Source organism: Oryctolagus cuniculus, chromosome 6 (genome assembly GCF_964237555.1).
Source record: "Oryctolagus cuniculus chromosome 6, mOryCun1.1, whole genome shotgun sequence".
Classification (NCBI taxonomy): domain Eukaryota; kingdom Metazoa; phylum Chordata; class Mammalia; order Lagomorpha; family Leporidae; genus Oryctolagus; species Oryctolagus cuniculus.
Genome location: NC_091437.1, coordinates 70056094 through 70079498, shown reverse-complemented (window position 1 = coordinate 70079498; position 23405 = coordinate 70056094). Strand labels below are relative to the sequence as shown.

At 49.9% G+C, this 23405-nt stretch overlaps 1 long non-coding RNA gene across 5 annotated transcripts in view; it reads left to right on the top strand.

The window, feature by feature from the left end:
* Nucleotides 1-618: 618 nt before the first annotated feature.
* The window catches only part of LOC138850069 (uncharacterized), a 120898-nt gene continuing 98111 nt past the window's right edge, over nt 619-23405 (top strand). For 3 of the 5 annotated variants that reach the window (XR_011389464.1, XR_011389463.1, XR_011389462.1), the window contains exons 1-2: nt 620-1517; nt 2802-2965. This is a non-coding gene — a long non-coding RNA (uncharacterized lncRNA). Of the gene's footprint in view, nt 1518-2801; nt 2966-23405 lie in introns of all 5 variants that reach the window. The other 2 variants (XR_011389461.1, XR_011389465.1) reach the window with 2 other exon arrangements.

Below are 23405 nucleotides of genomic sequence, written 5' to 3'. Positions count from 1 at the left end.
TTAACTCACATACCTCAACTCTTTGAGCAGAGAGGTCCTGCATGGGAAGTCAGTGCACAGTGACCCCTGTTGAGAATTTCAGAATTAGCACATCAGCGAACACCTGAGGATCTTGACCTGAGCTGCCTCAGCTGTGGAAGCCTGTGGAATCCACTGACTCCTTCCATATTTAGACAGGGCCACGGGGAAGAGGAAGTTCTTTTGTGCCTTCTGAATAAAGTGTATCTTTTGTGGATGACCACTTCTTTCTCTTGGGGTCTACCCACAGAAGTGCTTCATGGGGAACCCTGTTTGCCACAGTGTTTTGTCTTCCCATGCCTGACATGCTCTCATAGGTGTTTTAGCCACATCAGAATGTCTTCAGGGTTGATTCTGAGCCAGGGTGTTATTTGAGGTCATTGTCATTCTGGGAGGCTGCTATATGCAATACTTCCCATGTTGGAGCATTCAGTCTGTTTTGATTCTTTCTATTATTATTATTGTTATTATTATTGTTATTATATCTGTGCTCTATTTATTAATATCTAGTATCTATTTTTATAGAAAGCTTTTATTTACTAGATAAATTACATAAGTACAGCTTTCAGATTGTAGCTGTTCTTCCCACCTACCTGCCCTCCCACCCCCAAACCACCCCACCCCCTACTCCCTCTCGCATCCCATTCTTCATGAAGATTCATTTTTTATTATCTTTATATAGAGACCAACTCTATACTCAGTAAAGATTTTCACAGCTTGCACCCACACTGACATGCAAAGTGGAAAGTAATGTTTGAAGGCTAGTGTTACCGTGAATTCTCATAGTACACCACGTTAAGGACAGAGGTCCTACAGGAGGAGCAAGTGCACAGTGACTTCTGTTGTTGATTTAACAATTGACACTCTTATTTATGATGTCAGTGATCAGCCGAGGCTCTTGTGACGAGCTGCTAAGGGTATGGATGCCTCTGGAGTTCACAAACTCTGCCCTTGTTTAGATAAGGCCATCCTTCAAGCGGAATTTCTCTCCAGCATTCAGAGAAAGAAGGTACCTCCTTCTTGGATGGCTCCTTCTTTCCCCTGGGATCTCACTCACGGAGATCTTTCATTTCTACTATCAATTGATAATCTATCTCAGCCAGTTCTCCTTTTTTTTCTTGTTGTAGCTTGGCCTTAACTCAAAGAATCTTAGGTTGTTCTTCAAACTTGAGGCAAGAGGATTGGACATAAGACATTGCTTTCAGTATTGTCAGAGTTTTGTATCTTTGTGATTGTGGCAAGTAGCATGCTTACAATTTCCTTTAGATAAATGACCACAGTGGCTGACATACTGATGTGTTTTCTTTTTTCATTGTCAGAAACTCTCACTTCGAAGAGTAACAGTGTGTTGACTGACGTAACTTGGAGTTCCAATGGAAGCGATGTGTCAAAGGAAGTGAAGACACACTCTGAATCACATAGGGATAATGGACACGGTTCTAGAATGTAGAGGCTTTGGAACGGGGATATTTTGGGTCTAGAAGATGGGGCCAGTGATGGTAAGTTTCTAATGTTGTCAGAAAGTCAGGTTTTGTTCCATATTGGATTCATTATTGGGTGAAGAATTCATTCTCAAAGTTATTATAGGTTTTGATGTTTTTGTGAGGCTTAGCCTGTATGCCAAGCCTTTCGAAATGCTTTCTGATGTAACGTTTCTTACAGTAACGACTAAGAGCTAGGACTGGTATTATTGGTAACAACTTGAGTTTGGATGTGTAAACTCTGTTGGGGTTCATTGTTAGATCCCCTTGAGTTCAAAGCCAGTTCTCTGAACTCCTACCGAATGCTACACCCACACTACTGCCTGGCTAACTTGTGGTTATTGGGACAAGACTAGAACAGTGCATGTGTGATGGGAGTGTAACTTTCACCAGTTTTGTTTGCTGTGAGTAGTTTGTGTTGCCTCATGGTTTAGACAGTTGAAAATAGGGTTTCTCAGTCTTGGCACTGTTATCGCTTGGGTCCAGATACCTCTGTCGTGAGGAGGAGGACGTTCCTGTGTGTTGCAGAAAGTTTTAGAGTTTCTCCAATGTCTCCCCAGTACATTACAGTGACAGCATCAGTCCCCGTGGACACTCCCAAAGAGGTCTTCTGAGGTGAGGCATCCCCTGAAGGACACACCCCAGTTGATAGACACAGACAAGAATTGTAGAAATCATGTACTTTTCCAAATCTTAAAAGAGATAGCTTAACTAGACTATTTAGACATCTTAATGCACTCAAAGTAAGCTGGTAACTTTTCATCCTCACCGTTCCTATTAGCGACTTACGCTTAATATGAGCAAGTTAGGTTTGTAGAGACAGCCTCTCTAGAAGATGGCCAATATCCTTTTTGCTTTTGCACTTGGCTGAGTTATTTCCTTTGATATCTGCTGGGTCTTCTGAGCTGAAAATATCCTCCTTTTACAAGGACATTTGGGACTGAGGGCATTCCCTGTTTAGTGGTAAGGACAATCACCTTAATGATGTGAAGTGAAAAAGATCATGGTTTGTACGAAAGGAGGTAAATACAACATGCACAGTTAGCTAGTTACTTGCACAGGCAATGGAGACTCGGCAAGGGTATCCAAGAGCTAACAAATGTGGTTAACTTTGATTGGGTGGGGTTACGAGATGCGAGAAACCAAGTGACTAGAAAAGAGGCCAGGGATAACTTTTTCACTGTCTGAATGTAGTTTTAACCTTTATTCAGGAACAGGGCTATACTAACTACTGAGAATACAAATAGTTGTAAACCATTTAATGATTTGAAATGAAGTAAGTTGCAACTTGTGCCTTTTTAGGTGAATTGCATTTCCCTGACTGGGAGCTCGACAGGGACAGGGAAGGTGCTGGTGAATGTAACGAGCTTGAAGATGGCAAGGGTGCCGTGGGTCCCTCAGACTGTGCTTCTTGTGCAAGTCGGCAGTCTTTGACGAGTGATGACAGGCTCTCTGAGTTTGCTAAGGTAAGAATGGATCGTTTCAGAAACTCCTATTCTTTTATAACATATGTTCATCAAGGCCTTTTGGTGTTTCTCCCACCGTTCCTTCTCAGGGATCATCCTTTTCACTCGCAGAGCTTTCTTTTGAGCTCCACACCTTGGTCCTTAACTCACATGCTGGTGCTGTGCTTCTCAACATGGGGAAATATGGAGCTCTCTCCCCCCTGACTCTCCACTGCCAACTAGGCAATGAACTTTGGTTGTCCCTCCAGGGCCCTAGTACAGATATGTCAGGGTTTGCTTAGTTGAGTATGCAGCATTTACATCATTGTAATTCCATAAGGAATCTTGATCATCAAGACCAGTGCTAATTATCATGATGCTCTTGAACAATGAGTTGTGTTACTTGGATTGTTTTAAAAAAACGTATTGGTGTGAAAGGCAGTGGGGCCCAGAGATTGTCCATCTGCTGGGTTCATTCCCTGAATGCTCGCAGCAGCCAAGGGCTGGGTCAGGCTGAATCCAGGAGCCTGAAACTGCATTTGGGTCTAGCACTCGTGTGCCAGGGCTCCAGGTACTTGAGGCTTCTCTGACCACCTCTCTGGGTGCACATGAGCAAGAAGGTGGAATCTGAATTGGAGCCAGGACTCAAACCCATGCCCTCTGCCCTGGGGTGTATGCATCCCCAAGTGGCATCTTGACCAATGCGTGAAACACCTGCTCCCCATATTGACCCTTTCTTAGGTCATTTTGCTGAACATTCATAGAATCCTCATATTTCTTCATTGTCTTACAGTCTCATAAACATTTCTATACTTAACAGACTTTCTCTCAGTTTCATTTTCTTGGTGAATGTTTCCCTACCACCTCCTAGTTGCTCCAATGTGGATTCAAGATGCTTTTCTCTTTGTGGATGTTGTCACCCTGGGGTTTCTGTTCCCCATCATTCTAGGAATGTGTTCACTTCTTTGCTGATGGTGCTCCTTGATCTTGCATTTCATGTTTTCCTCAGAGTTTTTTTTTTTCCACGCTTGATTTTGTAAAAAGTTTTATGTATTTATTTATATTTATTTAGTTGACAGGAAGAGTTATCGACAGTGAGAGAGACAGAGACAGAGAGAAAGGTCTTCCTTCTGTTGGTTCACTCCCCAAATGGCCCCCATGGCCTGCGCTGTGCTGATCTGAAGCCAGGAGCCAGGTGCTTCTTCCAGGTCTCCCATGCGGGTGCAGGGCCCAAGCACTTGGGCCATTCTTCACTGCCCTCCCGGGCCACAGCAGAGAGCTGGACTGGAAGAGGGCAACCGGGACTAGAACTCAGCATACATATGGGAAGCCAGCACCGCAGGCAGAGGAATAACCAAGGGAGCTAGGGTGCAGGCCCCTCCACCCTTGATTTTCTGGAGCACATCTTCTGGCAGGTTCTGAGCAATGGCATACAGAAGCGTTTTTGATGCTTGGCATCTCTAACTATGCTTTGATCTTACTGTCCTGTAATGTAGGATTGAAAACATGTATGTACTTTTAGGTTGGAAATGGTTTTTCCCAAGTTCTGAAGGCACTGATGCATTGTCTTTCAGCTCAAGGATTTTGTGAGTCAGGCTGAAGCTTCTCATTTTTGATCTTTGAAGGTTTTGGTGTTGCTAGTGGTTTTCAGCAGTTAATTGGGACGTGCTTTGGTATGTTTTTCTGCTTAGCGTTTGTCAAGTGTTTTGGATCTGTGGGGTTCTAGGTGTCGCCAGGACCACCCCCAGGTTTGCTCATCTGTAGGACACTGGAGATGTGGTGTAGAGGCATCTCAGGGCTATAGGGAAAGGAGAGGAAGCTGTGTCATCAATTCCCCATGCTCGTCTCCCAGTAGATTCACCTAACATGGACAAGCTATGGAAGTTGTGCTCTTCTTGGAGAGCTCTAGCTATTCAATGGGCACGTTTTGACTGGGGCTCCTACTCGGTGTTCTCTCTTCCTACCCTGTCCTAGAATCCCAGGCTTCCAGAAGGCAAATCCATATCAGTATAAACTGTACATTTTCGCAGTTTCGGCATACATTGTCCAATGTCTGTTCATTTGTCTAAATAGGAACATGAGATATCTTTCCCATGATCATGGCATATATTTAGAGCACCTGTGGTTTCTGTGGTAGTGTTTTACCATGACCACTAGACCGATCTTTGGTTTTCTTGGCTCAAGTTACTCCTTTAGTACATTATTTGTATTTTAATTGTTTTCAAGATACATTTATTAAAGGCAGAGTTACAGGGAGGCTGGGAGAGTGAGAGAGCGACCTCCAATCTGCAGGTTCCCTCTGCAAATGGCTGCAATGGCTGGGAGTGAGCCGATCGAAAGCCTACAAGTGTGCAGGGGCCAAACCATTTGTGCCAAACCCTACTGCTTTCCCAGGCCATAGCAGAGTACTGGATCAGAAGAGGAGCAGCCGGGCCTCGAACAGGCGGCCCCATGGGATGTCGGCACTGTAGGCATCACCTTTCCCTGCTATGCCACAGTGGCAGCCCCTGTGCTTTCATGTTTGAAAGAATTCTGACTCATTGGTTGGAAGGCAGAGACACAGAGATGTTCCAGCTGCTGGTTCGGTCCCCAAATACTTGAGTCAAGTACAGTGTCTCCAACGCAGCATGTGTCTCCAACCTGCGGGGCAGGGACCCAGGTGTTTGAAATATCACTTCCTGTCTCCCAGGCTGTATGTCTCTCCCTGGCCATTAGCAGGGAGCTGGGTAGGAAGCAGAGCAGCTGGGACTCAAACGGGCACCCATGTGGGATGCCTTTGCTGCAGGTGGATACTTCACCTGAATACATACAAATCTCTGTGTATATATATGTATACATTCATGAAATTTTTATCAGTGTTGGCTTCCCAAGATTGTGCACTTTTATTATGTGCATTTCCCACTGAATCTCACAGGGAATTCTCTCTAGTGACTAGGGCTGAGTTGTGTTCTTGGGACATTTTGCTGGTCATTGGTGACACACATCATTTGGAAAACACTGTATAGAGGGGACCACCATCTGAGCCTAAAGGGCTTTAAGCAGCAAACTCCCAAAGCTCGTGGGAGCAAGTGTACAAGCAGTGAGAGCGTTGTTCTCGCCAGATACCGATGGATGTATGAATTGCGCTTCAGAAATAACCCTGAGGGACTCTCTCCACGAGACAGCATGGGGCTCCATGTAGAAGCCTCAGAACTGAAAGAGCACTCATGGTGTGGCATCCTTGCATGGGGAGACACACCCCTCTCGAATCTGCATGAATGTCTTTGTCTGTGGATCTAGAGAATGGTCTCTAATTAGCAGGGCAGGGAAGGGATAAAGAGGAAGAAGGACACTCATGGTCTACCATGTATACTACTTTAATGAAAGGCCTAACCAACTGGTACTAATCATGGTGAACTATATACATAGGAAAATCTAGGAGGAATCCGTGAAATTGGTGATGATGTGACCACCCATCTGAGAGAGGGAGGCCAGTCTCCCAGGCACTGGGTTGTTGCTTGGTCGGCGGGGAACGGAGCGAGTGTCACGGTGCAGTCCCCGAGCCCACAGATGAACTCTGCAGCCCCCACTCTCTGCCTGCATGGGGGACTCAGTCATGCTGATGTTCTCCAAGGCCTGATGTTCTTGGCCTTGAGGATGAGGTGGACATTCTAGCAGAGGGGCTGGAGTAGGCAGGACAGGTTGTAGCTGCAGGACACAGAAGCAGCCATGAGTGCACTCTTGCTCATCTCAGGCTCCCTCCAGGGCCCGCCCTGCAGCCGCAGTCCTGGAGCCCCGCACTGCCCATGGGTAAGGCCCTCTGCTGACCAAGGAGCCATGGGTAGCCCTCTCCTCAGTGCACAACAGGAGAACCTTCCCCATCTGCCACCCTGGACATCCCGCAATCCCTGCCCAGCACTCACCTCTTAGTGTCACTGAGCCTCTCCATGGATTGGAACCACAGTGCAAACTCTGCGTCGCGCAGCAAAGTATATTGACTGGCTGCCACCTGGAGCCGCTGCATTTCTTGGAGAACTTTTATCTCCTGGGGCAAGAGGGGCAGAGAGGATGCTGACAGGCCTGCACTGGGACTGGTGGAGGGGCACACTGTGGCAGGGGCAGGGGGCTGGCCTCTGGGTCTTTTAGCTAGAGAAGCCTTCCCTGGCCATCCCTTCCAGGCTCCAAGCTGTCTTCTGAGTAGCATACACACAGCCCCTCGCCCAGGAAGGAAGTTCTCCTGGATTCCAGTCCCTTAGCCACAGCCTCCCTAGGGATGCTCTCCTCCTTCTGTGTGTATCCATCCCAGTGGAGAGAGCAGACAGACACGCATGGGCTGGAGCCTGGGCTTTCTGCCCAGGGCATCTCTGACCCCTCCATCCCCTCTGTGCCTGGAAGATAGGGCAGAGCTACTCACCTTTGTCATTTTCAGCATGTTGTTTTTTCCCTGGAAGGCAGAGTCCATCAGAACAGCCCCTGGCCTGTGACTAGCCCCTGGCCCTGCCCTCTGGGTAGGAGGAAGGAAAAGAAGGTGTCCCTGGGACAGGCTGTTAGCTCTGCAGAAGGGGACATGGTGGCTGAGGCTCAGGGAACTGCTGTCCCCACCATGTCTGATGGCAGGCAGGGAAAGTGAGGCCTGGGAATGGATGGGTGCACTGAGGCATGTGGGTGCTGCCTGACCTCACAGGGGCCCAATTTCTCTCCTTCCCTTGGGTGCCACCCAACTCAGAGGCTGAGCAGGCTCAGCCAAGACCTTGTGCAGCTTTGCAGTCAGGGACTCTGGCTATCCAGCTTCAACCGTTGGGGGACAGGGGTGGGCACCTGGTTGCAGGCTCCCGCACTCAGAGGGGATATGCAGGTGAGCCCTCCTCCCTGGGACAGCTTGTGAGGCCTCCGGAGACATGGGCAGCAAGGAGCTGGGGGCTGAGAGCTCAGCCCAGGACCCTCCCCCCAAGCCTCAGGGTCCTGGAGCCTGCCCCACCCATGGCAAGTTCACTCACATCTACGAAGTCCTTCATGGCGATGTCCAGCCTATCCAGATACATGATGAAAGTGCCAAGGAAGGGGACGGCTCCCTGTGCCATGAGGTGGTGGTGGTGGTGAGCAGCTGTTCTCAGGTGCCACCAAGGCCCGGCCCCTGAGATGCACTCCACCCCAGCTGCTGGAGCCCTGGCCACATTCCCCATTGGGAAGCTCCCCGCCCCTAAAGTGCCTTTCCCAATTCTCCCTGCATCCAGCCAACTGCCTCTAGAATCGGACAACCCTGGGAGCTCTGATGGCATGATAACAAGTCAGCTTGTGGGGTGCCAGCCCCAGCTCAGGCCCAAGTCTGCTGGGAGCCCTTCAGCTCAGGCCCTCAGCTCTGGTCTCTCAACTGGGGTCTCTCAGCTACTGTGGTGATGGGCGCGGGCAAACAAGGGAGGCAGAAGGCCCTGCTCCCTTGACATGGGCCCCCAATGGGAGACAGGAGCCCCTGCCCCCCCCTCCCCAGGCACACTTGCCTTCTTCTGCAGCCGCTGCCGCATCTGTGTTCTCTGGGGGTTCTTCTCCCGGGCGGGCAACCTGCAGATCGCCATCTGCCAGGGTCAGGGTCACGTTCAGGGAGATAGTCCTTTCCTGACCGGCCCACATTTGTGCAAACCACCTTGAGCCCTGCATGTCTGGCTCACTTCCATTGGTATAATGCCCACCCTGCACTCCCCTCCTCCCACAAGGTGCTCTGTATGGATTCATGCAGCTCCCACTGGGAAGGTGGCTTTGGGGGATTGACCACGCCTCCCTGTGCCTGCTCCTCAGCTGGAGAGGGTGCTGGCCTCCCCTCCCACCTCAGGTCCCCCTTGCCCTAAGTATCCTTTGACTGACCTGTGCCTCAGCGTGTCCCTGAGAGGAAGCCAGGCCCAGCACCCCATACCCTGCCTCCCTGGATGCACATGAGGCTCCCTGTGCAGACTGAGAGACAGGCTCATGCTGCTTGCTTCTCTCCTCGAGAAGACAGAAGTTCTGCTCCCAGGGCAGCCAGTAAGACCCAATGCTTGGCATCCCACTCGACTGCTCAGCCCCTGGCATTCCCAAGCTGTGCAATGTGTGGGGCAGGCTTGGCAGCCCTCCCCATGGAAGGCTGCAACAGAGAACACTGTAGCAGGCCTGGTTTCCCAAGGACCTCTAGGGCCCCAGCACAGATGGAAGGAAGCCCTTGCTGCCGCATCCACCTCACAGCCTGGGGGAAGCAGGAACAGCATGGGAGCCAGAGACCTGTGGGTGCTCACAGCCCCCTCTGAGAGCCAAGCTGCTCTTGCTGCAGCCCATTCCCATTGCCCTCTGAGCCCGACTGCATCCCACGACCTGTGAACACAGCCCTCTCTTGGCCTGTTGTCCTAGCAGGCACATCCCAGGTTTTCTTTTCAAGCACACTTTCAGTGACACCAAAAGCTCCCCTCTGCCCTGATGCCCTTACAGCCACACCCCTTCCCCTCCTGCCAAGCCCTCACCCCTGTCCCTGAGCCCCCACTTTACCTTCATGGGCACATCTCTGTTGACTTTTTTGTCCTGTGTGCAAAGACGCTGAAATTTCCTGGCACTTTTTCTGTTGTGAGGGGAAAACCAGGAGATATTTGGATGGAATGGTGAGGTGGTGGATCAAACCCCTTTGGTTTAAGAACAAAGATCAGAGGATCCACCCTGCCTGGTAGTATCTTCTGTTTCGATTGTGTGTGTGTATGTGTGTGTGTGTGTGTGCGTGTGTGAGTGTTTACAGAGTTGGAGTGCCCAGGCAGGTCCAGTGCTGCGTGGTGCACAGGCACAAGTATGTAGTTTGGAAGCCACATGTGCCTGACTAATGGAAATGTCATCCTGAGGCAGAAACCCAGTCCTCGTGTCCCAGGGCCGCTGAAAGATGGTGCTCCCCACCCCTGCCCCCGGCAGTCCACGCCTCTCCCTGTGTCCCAGGATACCAGCCTCTGTGAGTCTTGGAGGATTAGTGCTTAGGCCCGAGGGTAGTCCCGGGTCCACCAGGTGCTTTGAGGGATGCACACCCACCTGGAGACTTCTCCCCACGTTGTTTTCAGCTGGCGTACCGGGTGGCTGTGCAGAGCGCAGAGGATGGTGTGGACCGAGCAGTAGTTCCGGAGAGCCAGGCACTCCTAGGGCAGGGAGCGGATGAATGGCAGGTAGGTGGCTTGGAGCCCCACCTGAGCCAGGCTCAGCCAGCTGTGCTGACATCCCCCTCATGCATCAGAGAGTTGGCCAGGGAGCCAGAGCAGGTCAGTGATGGGACCCCCTTGAGCCACGCTCACATGGGCTAGATTGGTTTCAACCCATGTCAGGGGCCTAGGCGGGAAGTGAGCATGTAGATCTGGGACAAATGAGTGAGATCAGGCCACTTCGTGGATCCCAAGAGCCCAGGGATTGGGCAGGATCTGTGACCACAGACTGTACACCTGAGAGCTGAGGAAGCAAAGTGGCACGTCCCTGCCGTGCAGAGAGGGAGCCCCTGGGACAGCCTCAGCTTACCTTGGCCACCTTGATCCAGTGTTCCACCACGCGGGCCCTGTCCTCTGCCTTCATGCTGGGGTCCCCCAAGCACGTGGTAGTAACACAATGGGCCACGTGGTGGTAGTGGATGATGACAGCGAGAACAGTAGGGGGCAGCTGCGCATTGACCTCCTTGTTCTGCTGGATCCGGATGGAGCTGTGGCACTGATAGGGGACCACATTCTGGAAGAGCTCCTGGGGGCAAGAGGGTATCCCATGGGCACAGCCAGCCTAGCTCGAATGCAGTGAAGCCCAGCCACCCCGGCAAGTGACAGTGCTCGAAGCTGCAGCTCAGGTAGTTTGGCATGCAGCTCCCCAACATGGGAGCAGCTGGGCTATGTGTTCTGCCACTGAGGTCTCCTCGCTCCTGCCAGCCCAGATCCCAACCCTCCCAAGCCTTGAGGAAAGAGACAGAGGTGTGTGCTCCCAGGCATCCCGCCCAGTATCTCATCCTTCTGCTCTCACAGCATCTGCCCTGGAGTCCTTGTCCCTGTGCCAGTGCTGCTCCCTGTGGCAACTCCAACAAGGTGCTTGCTGTTTGATATGGATATGTGTGCTAGGACCCAGGACAGTTGTGGCATCGCAGGCAGATGGGAAGGCAGTGGGTGGACCTGGATGCCCTCCACCTAGGCCCGTCCAGTACCCTGTGGGTCAGATCCAGCCCTACTTTCTGCCAGGCCCATGTCAGTTGATCTGGAGAGTCACTGTGCAGCTGGTGTGGTTTGGGTGCCCTCTCTGCCAGCCATGGGAGAAAGGCAGCCTTGGGAGTGAAGACATTGGTCCAGTCACATAGGTGGTGGGACCTGAAGCCTGAACTGCAGCCAGGCCACTGGATTCTGGTCGGGGCAGCTGTGGGGAGGCTGGTGCCAAAGGGGTGTTCGGGCCTGGCCCTGCCGAGACAAGCCCGCTGCTCACCGCGTCCATCAGTGTGAACTGTTCCGCCAGCAGCTTGGCGGGGAATGTGGTGATGCTAGCCATCTTGCGAGGCTGGTTGTTTGCAGGTCCCGGACATGCGCAGGAGACTTTGGTAGTTGTCTTTGGTGCTGATTCTGCGCATGGTGGCAGCCTCAGTTTTGAAATGGATCCTGTCTCCAGAAGAGGTTCTAGCTCTGTGAGCAGTGGGGAATCTGGCTCTAAAGCCAGTGTTTGGCATGACTGCAGCCTGGCAAATAGAGCAGGAGCTGGGAGAAGAGAAAGGGTCAGCAACATCAAGCACTTTCCAATGGCCTCTCCAAAGCCAGGCGCGATCCCATTGCCTCTAAAGGGGCTCCAGCCCCAAAGCCCACCGAGAGAATCTCGCGGAGTGCAGTGCATCTTACCGACTGCTTCTGCCTGTGTGGGATTTGGGTAGGCCATCCTGACACGCAGAAAGCACACATGGGTCTGCAGGTCTCCTCTGGGCAAGCGGACCTGCTTGGATCCGACCTTCATCTTTAGAAGCGGGAGATCCGCGCGATCGCAGAATTCGGCCTTGTACTTGGCTTTGCAGCTTTGCAAACAGGAAGCCATGTTCCTGGGGAAGGAGAGTGGGCAGCAGAGTCAGACTTGACCTTACCCTGCTTGCTGCCCTTCCAGGACTCCCTGTGTGGGGTGGGGCACGGAGCCTGCCGGTGAACTCTAGCTTCTGAAAGACAATGCCATGCTTTGCTGTTTTCCAAGGCGATTTCTTGACTGTGAATCCCAAGAGTTACAGAGAGAGAGGGAAAGACACACACCGGGGCAGAGGTCTTGCATCCACTGCTTGACTCCCCGGATGGGCAGTGGACAGCACTGGGCCAGGCTCATGCGGGGAGTGAGGAGCTCCATCCAGGTCTCCCACATGGGTGGCAGAGGTCCAAATGCTTGGACCATGTTCCCCTGGTTTTCCCAGACCCCCGAGCAGGGTCCTGAATCTGGACTGCAACAACAGGGACACCAACCAACACCCACAAGGGATTCTGGCATTGCCGGCAGTAGCTTTCCTTTGGATGGCTTCCTTCTCATGTTCCTTTCAGTGCCTTCCCATTCATTCCCATGGTTTTCTCAGCTGGAGGCCCCTAGGCTCCGGCTCTGAGCAGACTTGGGAGTAGGTTGCTCCTGGGATGGTGGGTTGGGTTGGGTGGTCAGGGAGGGTAGGCAAAGCTGGAAGCAACTGCCCTGGGCATGGCTATGTGGGTGTTGTCTGTGAGCCCCAACATGCCCGCTCCTCTGCAGAACGTGTCTGCTCCTATCCATAGCACTGCTCTTCAGCACTTCCTTTGCATGTGGTGGGGCCAGAAGTTGGAGTTGCACCTACTGTCTGCCTCTGCCTTGCCTCAGCCCTCATTTTCCTGCCATTCTTTCGAGTGACAGAAGGCCGCATCTGCACCCCAATCTCCCCGCATCTTAGTGGGACATGGGGTTCTCCTTGTGATCAGAGTAGGGGACGTTGCAGCTACTCCCAGAGGAGGTCAGCAAGCCTCAGCTCTGCCGCTGCAGGACAGGACTTGTATAGGGTCTCGGCTGTGAGGGTCGGATTCCCCACAACTGTGAGGCCCTTGAATGCTTTGTTCACTGGATTTGTGGCAAGTGTCTGGAAAAGTGCACAAGGGAAGGGCTTCCCATATATGTGTAGAGTGAATGATTCCTTGCAGACCTGCCAGGTCGATGAGGGGTCTGGGCAACTGCTACCAACCCTGAGGGCAGCTGTTCTGTGCATATATCGAGGACAGGAGCAGCTGGAACAAGTAGGAAATGTGGCCGGTACGAAGGCATAGCAGCTTCCAATGCCCCTGCCCACATGTGATGCTGGCAAGCCATATCAGGGTTGGCCAGTTCAAGTCTTGGCTGTTGTCCTTGGTGTCCAGCTCCCTGCTAATGAGCCTGGGGAAGTGCCGGATGATGGCCTAAGTAGTTGGACCCCTGGCACCCCTGAGGGGGCCAGATAGAGCTTCAGGCTCCTCAGCCCGGCTTCCCAGAGCCCTGCTTTTTGCAGCCATTTGGGGAGTGACCCAGCAGATAGAAGGACACATTCTCTCTTTCTCTCAGTCTAACTCTGCCTGTGAAAGAAAACATTTCTGATTCTTGAAAAAGGGGAAAGCAGGATTGCCATCTGGGAGGTTTTCCAACCATAGAGGCACATGGCCGGTTCCCACCTGAGTAGAAACATTGGTTCGTGAGGGTGCAGAGAAAGGAAATCAAGAGGTGCGACGCAGTGTGCCAGTAGCCCTGTCCACAGAGAAAGGCACCCGTTCCATGCCCGCCATGTCTTAAGTCGCTTCGGTCATCTAAAACATGTAAGATTCATCTCTGCATCACCGCAGTGCTGAAAGGCAGCTACCCACCTGTCGAATATCTGGTCTAAGTAATACGGAATGGTGGAGAAGTCGCTGTATGTACACAGGAAGGTGTTGAAGTAGCAGATCCTTTTTCCCAGGGGGCCCGGGACCAGGGCATCCAGCAGCATCTCTTTAGTGTCTGGCTGTAGGGTCCGCATGGCACAGACCTCTGCCAAGTAGAGCATGGACCCATTTCCATACTAGGGAGGACCAGAAAGGACGTGAGTCAGTGGCAGTTCCAGGGAGCACAGGGGAGCAGACACCCGGGTTGGGAGAAAACCCCAGTTGGGGCCAAGAGGCTGAACAGGGACTGAGGGATGAGAAAGTCCTGCGAGGGGGCCAGCAGTGAAAGATGATTCCGTGCCCCTTGGGGGAGCTAGAAATGAGGGCAACTGTGTGATTTGCTTTGCCACCAGACTGCAGAATGGAAACAAGTGGGCGGAGTAGGATATGAAGCCCCAGGGGAGGCTAGATCCTGAAAAGAGCCATAGTCAGAGGTGTCTGCCTGTGGCGTAATGACCACAGGCGTTCTGCCAAGTGACCTGACTTGAGGCATTACAACGACACATGTGTAGAGCCAGTCCCCAGCCAGCCTGGTCCTTGGAGTTTGTCCTCAGCAGGGCATCACTGCCTTTTCAGAGCCGAATTGTGGCCCCCATCCCCAACACACACGTGGGGTTGTTCTGACACCAGAGCACTTGAGTGTGACTGCTGCAGTTGGGCCAGTAGTCCGCAAGGAGGTGATTGACCTTACCCCCAGAAATGGCGTGGGCCCCATCCCATTACCTTGCTGTGCTCATTGGCAGATGCGACAGCAGCACAGAGAAGCCCAGGGGAGCATAGGAAATGAAACTGTGGATGGAGATGGCAATGAGCCCTCCTGAGAAATCACCTTGGCCATGCCCTGACATGCAGCCACCAGAAATGGGAACAAGCGACTCCTGTTGGGAGAGCTGCCCAACCTGGGCTCCTGTGCTTTGAGCAGCCGAGCTGACTGTGCTCCGTGAGAGACAGTGAGTCTGTGTCCTACAGCACCGCTGCCGTGGCAATGCAGCTGAATCCCAGTGCTTCCCAGCAGCCATGCAAGTGTGGCCACAGGGGCAATGTCGTCCCATGGAATAGAACAGGTGGGGGCCAGGCTCCAGTCCTGTGTGGTATCTTCACCCTTTTGGTTGAACCCTCTGCCCTTTTGTGTGGGAAAACCTTCCTGGTAGGATCACTGAGTCCTAAAGCTTGGAGAAGACCTGGAAGGCAGTGGAGCTGACTAAGGACTGCACAGGATTCTTGGACTAGATGGGCAAACATTCAGCACCATGGCCACACACGATGCTTGTGTGAACAGGGAGTTTCCCAACACCCAGTTGCCAAGGGGCTGAGATTTCTTTGAGAGTGGGATGGGGGTCAGTCACTGAGTGGGAGATCACGAGGCCAAAAGCCAGGGGCGTTCCTCCCTTCAGGATGTGGTTCTAGGCACACCGTGGTCATCTCGTGCCCCAACATGTGGGTACTCCTGGGCCCCTCGCTCCCTCCACACCAGCATTAGCCACGTTGTTGGCCTGACTCACGTGTCCATTGACGATGCCTGTGGCTTCCTCATGTGTTCTGTCTGTGGACTCCAGTGTGGAGCTCTGCAAAGAGAGTGTGTGGCAGCCCAGACCAGAGGCATCAGTGTCGTGCTTGGCTGTCCCCACAGAGAATAATTCCCCCCATGAGGCATTCTGTTACCCAGGTCGGGAAAGTAAGGGCCTCTGTACCCTTGTGCAGCCAGAGAGGTCTCCAGAAGACAAGAGGAGGTCCCCCAACACCCACTTGCCCAACCAGCTGTCCACAAAATAGGGTATGAACACGCAAGACACAGGAGGCTCCAACACGTGAATCGTGTTGCTGGGCAGCAAGAGCCCCTCTTCTTCTGCCACTGTCATGGTGAAGGGAGGGGCAAAGAAGACCCAGATGGGGTCACAGGTGATCCCCTGCCAGGACGGGCCTGTTCCGCTACCTGGGGCTGCCTCCTGGGCTGTTCTGTTCCCTGGGGTGGCCTTGCAGTAAGAGGCCACAGACACCCAGTGTGAGAGCGGAGCCAATGTCTCAAGCGCCGGAAAAGGCCAGAGCCTGGCAACGATTGGCAGCAACGAGAGAACATGGTCTTCTCCTGAACGTCTCCCATCAAGTGAGCCGCTAAGGACTGTTGCTATCAGAGTGTAAGTTCTATCACCAAGGAAGTGAGGTCACATCTTCAAAGTTCCATTCTGTGGAGCCTTTCCCTTAAGAAGATATGCCAAGGCCCCTCTGGGCTGCTGCCACAATATCATCCCCTTAACTGTACACAAGGAGACAAACACAGTGCCATTCCTCAGCTCCCTCAAGAGACTTGAATGTAGACAGGGCCCTAAGCCTGCGGACAGACAGACAGCTGGGTCCCAAACCTCCTTTTCGTATCATTTCCAAACACTCTAGCATGTTCCTTCGGGAAAACCCCTAAGAAACAAGCAAGGTATGGAGACCCATGAAAAGCCAAGGTTAGGGACCCAACAGACTCTAAACTGCATCTTGAGTCGTGGATTCTGCCCCTTCGGGAGATGTTGAGGTCACAGCTTAAAGCGCATCTTCCCCGAATACGGGTTCAGTGTCTCTGGCTATGATAGCAGCCATGTCCAAGAACTCCAGGAGAAGGTGAGAGAGCTCACCTGAAAGCCATGCCCCCAAATTGGCATCAGATCTCCCATCTTCAGCATGCAGGGCCCCAGAAACAGGCCACCTTATCGATAGAGCAAAAGACCTCACAGAAAATCACTAGGGCTGGGGGATCAAATACTGGCTAGGAAGCTTCATTCTGACCACAGAGAGTGGCATCCATTTGAAAATAGGTCTGAGCTCATTCAAATTGTCCAGCCTCTTTAGAAGAGTGCAATACTAAGGATGCCTGAGGAAATAGACTCCTTCCAGGTCTGGTTTGCTTGGTGTTTTATGAAAGAATCTCAGAGGACATGGGTGAAATCATTTTCCTCGCTAGGGAGTCAAGTGAGGGACTTGGCATTAGACTTAGCTTGTAATCCCTAGAGTTTTGGGTGAGCTGCTTTCTTTTCCATGTCCTCCAAGCAATAGGAAGAGCCCTAGTCCTCCCTGCTTCAACCGATAAGACTGGGGAATTAAGAAAGTCATGAACGAGGCCAGGAGTCATTTGGGTACATTTGTAAGATTTATTTATTTAATTTCAAGTCAGTGTTACAGGGAGGCAGAAGAAGACAGACAGAGATAGATAGGTAGGTAGGTACGTAGGTAGGTAGGTAGATAGATAGATAGGTAGATAGATAGATAATAGAGTTCTTCCATCCCTTGATTCAGTCCCTAGATGGCCGCAATGATTGGAGCTGTGCCGATGCAATTCCAGCAGCCAGGAGCCTGCTCTGGGTCTCCCAACCGGGTGCCAGAGCCCAAGCATTTGGGCCATCATCCACTGCTTTCCCTGGGCCCAGTAGAGAGCTGGATCAGGAGAGGAGCAGCCGGGACTCAGACCTGCACCCATACGGGATGCCAGCACTGCAGGAGGTGCCTTTACCTATGATGTCACCATGCCATCCATTGCGCTTTCTGTTTTCAAAGAATTCCTATGTATTTGTTTGAAAGGCAGGGACACAGAGATTTTCCATCTGCTGGTTCAGTCCCCCAAAACTTAAGTCAAATAAAGTGCCTCAGACTCCATTTGGGTCAACAACCTGTGTGGCAGGGACCCAAGGATTTGAATCATCACTGACTGTCTTTCCAGGCTGTACGTCTTTCCCAGGCCATTAGCAGGGAGCTGGATAGGCAGTGGAGCAGCCGGGCCTCAAACTGGTGCCCATATGCGATGCCATTGATGCAGGCGGGCGCTTAACCTACTACACTACAGTGCCAGCCCCTCCTAATGACTTCTTATCTCTCATTTTCTTTTGTGCATCATCTATAGGTATCTACTGACACATTGCAATGGGAATCTATAAACTATTCACACCTATAAACATTTAGTTTAGACTTCCACTTCATCCACATAGAAGCAATGTAGTTCCAAATGACTTGCTACAAAATACACATGAGATCCGTATAGTCATTGCAAGTTCTGTGATTTTACTTTAAATTGCATTCCAAGTTGTAAAAGTGATTTCTATTCCATGGCGGTAGTGAAGATCCTGTATGTGTCTTTTCCTTTTCTCTTACCCTGGGGCGCTTTGCCACTTTTTGGTTGTTCTGTGTTGCTGCCATGTAGTGTCGATTTGCTTCCAGGAGAGGGCAATAGAGCTTCCCTGTCAGGCAGGTCTAATGCTGATGCTGTCCCTTAACTTGTCCATAAGAAGATGTCATTTTGGTTGGAAGTTTATTCCTTCAGTTATGTGAAGATAAGCTTTCACACGCTTCAGGCCTGTAAAGTTTCTTGTGAGAAACCTGATCGTCTTACCGAATTTGTAGATTCTCATGCATCGCTTTTGATAATTCTCTGGGGGAGGATTCAAGACCTAGAATTCTTGAGAAGGAAATCCTGGTCAACTCTGGTAGATGTTCTTCCACTGAAGTCACCAAAGTATCCCTTTCTACCAGTCATGCCTAGAGAGTGATTTTCTACACATCCTGTGCACCCCCACCTTGCGGTGTGCTCTAAAGGTACTGATGGCCTGCTGTGTGTTCAATACCACCTGCTGTACTTTGTTCCTACTTGCTGTGGGGACAGGACATGTCTGGTTCACAGTGGATACTGTGGGGTTTCAGCTGAAGGGGTTTTCGTGTGTTTCACTGGATCAACCTCCCTGTCTCCCTCCTCCCTGCCTGTCTCTCTGGCACTCTGCCTTTCAAACAGTAAAATAATTTGACCAGCCAATCTATAGCAGCAGAGAGGCCCTAGTTCACTGGTGGGTGCAGTCAGAAAAATTTTCCCAAAAGGCTGTATGCAAGTTTATTGAGAGCTTTAGTCCTGCCCACCACCGCCTCGGCCACCATCTAATAGTGAATCACATCACCTGCAAAGCAAGCTCGAAACCCAGTAGTAGCCAGTTTCCAGTCTCCCTTCCCCCAGCAATTGCAACTGCCAATTAGTTCTCGGTCTGTGAGTATGCTCTAGATGTTTCATAGAGCTAGCATTATAAACTATTCTCTGCTGTGTCTGGATTCCCTCAACTTGCACCATGGTTTCAAGTTTTGCCTATGCGGTAGCCCGTATCAGTACTTGTATTCTACTTCATGCTGAATTCCATCATACGAGTAGACCATATTGTGTTTATTCATTCATCTACTGATGGACACTGGAGCTGTGGTTGTGTTTTGGCTAGTGTGAATCCTGTGAAGTCTTCTGGATAAATATTTTTCAAACTTGTTTCCGGTTCTTTTAGATAGCTCGTTGAGAATGCAACTGCAGGTTCACGGTTATTTGAATAGCCTCGAGGTGGTTTGGAAGGGGTATCTATCTCATTGCAGACTTGATTTGTGATGGCCAATGACCAATAATAGTGTGTCCTTTCAATATAGCTCTTGTGCTGTTCGTCTTTGGAGAAATGTCTGTCCTTGCCCTTGGCCATTGTTGAAGTGAAGTTGTGGGTGAACATTGTGATGCTGTGCGTTAAGCCAGTTTTGGGAAAGTGACTTCTCTCCTTTTGCTTTGTAGCCAAATGAGAGATGTGCAGTTTTTATTTGCATTGCCCTGCACAGGAGAAAGGTGGCGCTCTTTCCATTGGAAGAAAAGCCACTTGTGTCCCTTTTCCTGTCAACTGTCCTTGTCCTTTGCCCATCTTTCTGTTGGAATGTTGGCCATTTCTCCCTCGTTTCCAAGAACAATGTGTACGTTAGGTTTTCCTAATTTGCTCTCATACAAAGGACTTAGCAGACATCGACTGGAATAAATCATCACTCTTGTGGTGGGCATCTGGTCCAGTGATTAAAGTACCACAAGGGGCATTCATATCCCCTTTTGGAGTCCTTGTTCCTCTGTGCTTCTGATAGAAGAGCCTGCAGATGCACCTGTGAAACAGACTATGCCCCAACGGATGACAAAATGCCACACAATTCCAAGACCCAGATTGAAGTGCTGGCTCCTGGCTTTGGCTTAGTCCAGCCAGCCCTGGCTGTTGCAGGATTTGGGAAGTGAACCAGGGAATGGAAACTACTCTGTCTTTCCCTCGCTGTCACTCTACCTTTCTATACTAAATCAAGAAATATGAAATATGAACCCAGAAATCTTCCAAGGAAATCAGGAAAGATATTAAAAAATAAAAATACAATGAGGGTCATTAGGCTTTGGGTGAGTTTGTTTCCTTCTGTGTTCTAGAAAGAGGACCATCATCTTTAAATGATATCAGCATTTAGTCCACCTCTAAAGAACTGAGCAGACTGTGAATTTTGTCTATTTTAGAGTATTCACTGTAGAATAATGGTTGGCTTTGATGGATTCTTCGTTCAGTTTTCTTGAGATGTGGAAACACACACAACACACACACACACACACACACATTGACAGACACAAGCAAAGTAACGGAGAGAGAGAGAATCTCTATCCACTAATTCACTCTCCAAATACCCACAACGGTCGTGGCTGGGCCTTACTGAAACCGGGGATTGAGGTCCCTGTCAAACAGGCTCCATGTGGTGTTCAGCTGATTTGCTCCTGGCCCTTCTGCCTTCAGCCTTGCACCATGTGACAATGCAATAGTAAGACCTTCATCAGACAAAGCATGCTGATGCCCTGATGTTGGACTTCCCAGGCGCTCCAGGTGTGAGAACTATAAATTTCTGGTCTTCACAGATTATCCAGTCTCAGGCATTGAGTGTTAGCAACACAAACACAGAAACCACATATGCCCCTATACTTGTGGAGTTAACTCCCAGAAGTGACAGTGCCAGTGCAAATGGCAGATCTACTGTAGAACTCTATTGCTAGATTCCCCTTTGATAGAGGTTGCATGGTTTCGCATGTTCATTACCACTCCTCGAGGAGTGTCTTCTTATTCCAATATATGCTGCCAAGTACTTGAATTGTAGCCAAATGAGAGATGTGCAGATTCTATTTGCATTGCCCTGCACAGGAGAAAGGTGGCGCTCTTTCCATTGGAAGAAAAGCCACTTGTGTCCCTTTTCCTGTCAACTGTCCTTGTCCTTTGCCCATCTTTCTGTTGGAATGTTGGCCATTTCTCCCTCGTTTCCAAGAACAATGTGTACGTTAGGTTTCTTTCGTTTTGATATACTAGGCAGACCACCTACACTTTCCTAGTTGGTATTTGTTTTTCCTTTATCTTGGTTTGCCATGCATGAATTAAGGTTTGTGTGTGGCTGAATATAACAGCCTTTTCATTTATAACTAACGCATTTTGTTTCCGAGTTGGCAGGGCCTTTGCCACGCTTCCCATCTTAACATTATAAAGGAACAGAGACAGAGAGAGAGGAGAGGAGCTCCCAACTGCTAATTCACTTCCCAGTCCTGCAAGTGCCTTGAGATGTGCCAGACTGCAACTGGGAACTGGCAATTCCACCCAGGTCGCCCATGTGAATAGCGTGGAACTTGTTATAGGAACCATTGTTTCCCCAGAGGTATTTTAGTAAGAAACTGGAGTTAGGCTCCAGAGATGAGTATCAAAACCAGGTACTCTGATATGAGAAATGGGCATCGGAACTCACCATCAAAGCATCTAAGCCATTAGGCTAAATTCCTTCTCAACCCATGTTTCTTTTGTTAAGAGTATCCCTTGACTGTCACACCCTTACTTCCCACTCCACAAAAGCAAGCATCAGCCTTGGATTTGTTGGGAGCGCAGTGCACCCTCTACTACTAGACGAGACAGGAAAATAGACTACTAGATGTCCATAATTTCTTCCCAAGTGGGATCTTCTAGAGAAAAGAAGGAAAGAGCATTGCCCTGGGTGTACAGCAAAGAGCCCCTCTAGACACTGATTTTCTCTACACAGTGCACAGCCAGCCATGGAATCCTGGATTATTTTATTTCCAGTTTTTCCCAGACACCTTTTATGGAAGCTATACCAACTTGATGCATTTCCTAAACACGGCTTTTGGAACATAGTGATTCTCCCACCATACCTAACTTCACAGCAGCCCTCCCACCTTTCTTCCGCCTCTGTCTCCTTTAGGGGCATCTTCTCTGACAGGAGTAGAATTTACCTAGAACTTATTAACAAAACATGACGGGCTGAATACTATACGTATTTGGAAACTTTGGAATGGCATATACTTCTATGAAAAAGAGTGAGCATTTGGAGATGCATTTCACTGAACAATGATGTATTTCCTTTTTGATGTGTTTCTCTATTTGTTGACAAAGAGTAGCTGTACATATTGATGTGGTATAATGTAATATTGCCCTACATGCATACATTTAAATGATCATATTAGGTCATCCGCATCCACCGCTTCCCTATTCAAGGTTTCTTTGTAGTATGTACATTCAGAAGTCTTTCTTCTAGCTTTTGAGAAAAGACTGTATGTTTGGTGAAGTATTATTACCCTACTATGCACTAGAACACCGGCAGGCTTGTTTTTACAACAAACAAGAGATGAAAGTGCTTTTGAATTCAATGAAAGTAAGGCTTTCTGAGATTTGACTTACGTATGTCTATAGTATCTGTTGCGGTGGACTGAGTTAACTTTGGAGAAGAACCCAAGGGCGGTGTGACTTTTGCGAGCATGAGACATTCTTCTAGCTTATAATCCATAGATGGTGTCATTCACGTGGAAGTGTGGTAGATCTTTGTGACCAAGTGGTACTGTTAACTCACATACCTCAACTCTTTGAGCAGAGAGGTCCTGCATGGGAAGTCAGTGCACAGTGACCCCTGTTGAGAATTTCAGAATTAGCACATCAGCGAACACCTGAGGATCTTGACCTGAGCTGCCTCAGCTGTGGAAGCCTGTGGAATCCACTGACTCCTTCCATATTTAGACAGGGCCACGGGGAAGAGGAAGTTCTTTTGTGCCTTCTGAATAAAGTGTATCCTTTGTGGATGACCACTTCTTTCTCTTGGGGTCTACCCACAGAAGTGCTTCATGGGGAACCCTGTGTGCCACAGTGTTTTGTCTTCCCATGCCTGACATGCTCTCATAGGTGTTTTAGCCACATCAGAATGTCTTCAGGGTTGATTCTGAGCCAGGGTGTTATTTGAGGTCATTGTCATTCTGGGAGGCTGCTATATGCAATACTTCCCATGTTGGAGCATTCAGTCTGTTTTGATTCTTTCTATTATTATTATTGTTATTATTATTGTTATTATATCTGTGCTCTATTTATTAATATCTAGTATCTATTTTTATAGAAAGCTTTTATTTACTAGATAAATTACATAAGTACAGCTTTCAGATTGTAGCTGTTCTTCCCACCTACCTGCCCTCCCACCCCCAAACCACCCCACCCCCTACTCCCTCTCGCATCCCATTCTTCATGAAGATTCATTTTTAATTATCTTTATATAGAGACCAACTCTATACTCAGTAAAGATTTTCACAGCTTGCACCCACACTGACATGCAAAGTGGAAAGTAATGTTTGAAGGCTAGTGTTACCGTGAATTCTCATAGTACACCACGTTAAGGACAGAGGTCCTACAGGAAGAGCAAGTGCACAATGACTTCTGTTGTTGATTTAACAATTGACACTCTTATTTATGATGTCAGTGATCAGCCGAGGCTCTTGTGACGAG